The 3,246-nt window shown below is 38.1% G+C and overlaps 1 pseudogene; it reads left to right on the top strand.

Annotated features, from left to right (window-relative positions):
* Positions 1–756: 756 nt before the first annotated feature.
* On the top strand, positions 757–1,750 carry LOC144243844 (14-3-3 protein zeta/delta pseudogene; annotated as a pseudogene).
* The last annotated feature ends 1,496 nt before the right edge of the window (positions 1,751–3,246 follow it).

Raw genomic sequence — 3,246 nt, 5'->3', positions numbered from 1 at the left:
AAGATACTCCACATCATATGTCATCGAGGAAATGCAAATTAAAACAACAATGAGGTACCGCTACACACCTGTTAAAATGGCCAAAACCCTAAACACTGACAACACCAAATGCTAGTGAGGATGTGGAGCAACAGGAATTCTCGTTCAGTGCTGGTAGGAATGCAAAATGGAACAGCCACTTTTGAAGAGAGTTTGGTAGTTTCTTACAAAATTAAACATGCTCTCTTACCATACATCCCAGCAATGTGCTCCTTGATATTTACCCAAATAAGTTGAAAACTTATGTACACACAAAAGCCTGCACACAACTATTTATAGAAATTTTATTCATAATTGTCAAAATTTGAAAGTAACCAAAATGTCCTTCAGTAGGTGAATGGATAAATGAACTGGTATATCAATACAATGGAATATTATTCAACACTAAAAAGAAATGAGCTATTAAGCCATGAAAAGACATGGAAGAATCTTAAATGTATGTTACTAAGTGGATAAAGCCATTCTGATATATGCTGTATGATTCCAATTATATGATATTCTAGAAAAGGCAAAAATATGGAAACTGTAAAGATCAGTGTTTGCCCGAGGATGAGGGGCAGAGGGTATAATAGGCAGAGCACAAGGGATTTTTAGGGTTGTGGAAACAGTTCTATAATATACTACAGTGGTGGATACATGTCATTGTACACTTATTAAAACCTGAAAACATACAACTCAAGAGTGAGCTCTAGTGAGAACTATGGACTTTGGGCGACAATGATGTGTCCATGTAGAGTCACAGTTACAGCAAATGCACCACTCTGGTGTGGTATGGTGAGTGTTGGGGAAGTTGTGAATGTGTGGGGATGGGAGCACATGAAAACTCTGCGCTTTCTGCTAAATTTTGCTGTCAACCTAAAACTGCTCTAAAAAATAAAGTCTATTTTTTTAAATGTATAAACTCCCGAGAGTCTCAGCCTTGCCTCTGCCACTCAGAGAATGCTGAGCTTCCATCCCTCCACTGCCACTCACTCCAAACATAGAACATCGAGTCATGGATAAAAATGAGCTCGGGCGGGGGCCAAACTGGCTGAGCAGGCTAAATGATATGATTACATGAGCTTGCATGAGGCCTGTAACTGAGCAAGGAGCTGAACTAGCCATTTTGGAGAGGAGTCTTCTCTCAGTTGCTTATAAAAATGTTGTAGGAGCCCATAGATCTTCATGGAGGACCATCTCAAGTATTGAGTAAAAGACGTTAAGATGCCAAGAAACAACAGCAGATGGATGGAGGATACAGCTGGAAAACTGAGACCCAGCTAGGAGATGTCTGCAAAGAACCACTGTCACTTTTGGAAAAGTGTTTGATCCCCAGTGCTTCACAAGCAGAAAACAAAGACTTCTATTTGACTCCTAGCATTACTTGGCTGGGGTTGCTGCTGGTGATAAGAAAGGGTTTGTGGATCAGTCACAACAAGCATACCAAGAAGCTTTTGAAATCAGCAAAAAGGAAATGCAACCAACACATCCTATCAGATTGGATCTAGTCCTTAACTTCTCTGTGTTCTATTATGAGATTCTGAACTCCCCAGAGAAATCTTGCTCTCTTGTAAACACAGCTCTTGATGAAGACATTGCTGAACTTGATACATTAAGTGAAGAGTCATACAAAGATGGAATGCTAATAATGCTAATACTGAGAGACAACTTGACATTGTGGATATCGGATACCCAAGGAGACGAAGCTGAAGCAGGAGGAAGGGAAAATTAACTAGCCTTCTGACTTTTGCCTGCCTTATTCTAAAATTTAAACAGTGGCCCATTTGTCATCCATGCTGTCCCACAAATAGGTTTTGTTTGTTTGTTTACAATTTATGACAGGTTTATGTTACTTCTATTTGAATTTCAATTTTTCTCATGTGGTTTTTATGTTTAACATTAAGGGAGTAGAAATAGTTAACATTCAGGGAGTGGTCTGTTGTCATCGTGAGGTGGCAAATATGGGGATGTGGAATTTTTATACTAGTTATAAATGTTTGGCATAATACTTTTGGTACATTGTGGCTTCACAAAGGCCAGTGTTAAAACTGCTACCATGTCTCAGCAGAGAAAACTGCCTACATACTAGTTTATCCTGGTGGGGAACAAAATGAATAATTGGTTCGAGACACAGGTGTAGTGATTGTGGGTACTTTAAGGTTTGGAGCACTTACAAGGCTGTAGTAGAAATGAGTATCCCGTGGATATTACATGTTGAACCATGTGTAACTGTGGAATACTCATTCTCAGTGCACACACCTTTGACTACAGTTGCAGAAGTGTTCCTTTAGTTGCAGCCCAATTTACTCTAGATGAAGCCAGAAACAGTTCATATTCCATTATTTGTAAAGTTACCTGCTGTTTGCTTTTGTTATATTTGCTACACTCATTTTATTTGTACATAACTGTTTTAGGCAACCTGAGAACAAATGTACAAGTAAAGATGCAGTAAAAATACATCGCTTGATTTCATTATTTTATGTGTATCAAGCACAGCAGTAAAACAAAAGTTGCATGTATTTAACTTTTTTTTAGTATTGTTTTTTTATTTTGTGATTTCTTTTGTGTGGGGGAGTGGGGGAAATACTTGCCGAACATGCATGTGCTGTAAAAGCAGTTAACAGGGAAATAACTGAGATGATAGCTAGCTTTGTTTAATGTCCTAAGAAATTTTCACGAATATCTAAGCATAAATTGTTAAGAATGCGTGTGTTAAGTTCATGTAAGTGGAATGAAAGTTTTATGAATGGACTTTTCAATTACTTTCTCTATACCATTTCATGCAAATTGGTCTTTTGGTTCTGAAACTTCTCTAAAGGAAATTGTACATTTTTGGACATTTCCCCCTTATTCCCTCTTGGCAGCTAATGGGTTTTTACCAAACTTAATACGAACTTTATCATAACAACAACAGCAAGGCATAAACTTCTCAGGACAAAGAGAAGAGGAAAGGAAACAAGGTTTGAAAGATGGAAGAAAATGGAACAAATAGCAACTGATTCAGTATAGCAGAGAAAGGTGAAGCCCAACTACCTGGAAAGGGAGATGCACATTTGTTCTGCTAAACTCTAGAAAGATTCAGAAATTAGAGGTACCAGGCGACTTTGAAGACTAAAGGGCAAGGTAGGGTGAATGCAAAAGGATTGATTTTTGAGTTTGTAATGACAATATTCAGAGTTTAGATGTCCTCCCCTAGCCTATACCCCTTGTCCACCAAGACAAAATAGG

This window comes from Crocuta crocuta, unplaced genomic scaffold, assembly GCF_008692635.1.
Source record: "Crocuta crocuta isolate KB4526 unplaced genomic scaffold, BGI_CrCroc_1.0 scaffold58, whole genome shotgun sequence".
NCBI classification, from domain to species: domain Eukaryota; kingdom Metazoa; phylum Chordata; class Mammalia; order Carnivora; family Hyaenidae; genus Crocuta; species Crocuta crocuta.
Note: the sequence above shows the minus strand (reverse complement) of the source record. Positions and strands in the feature narration are given on the sequence as shown.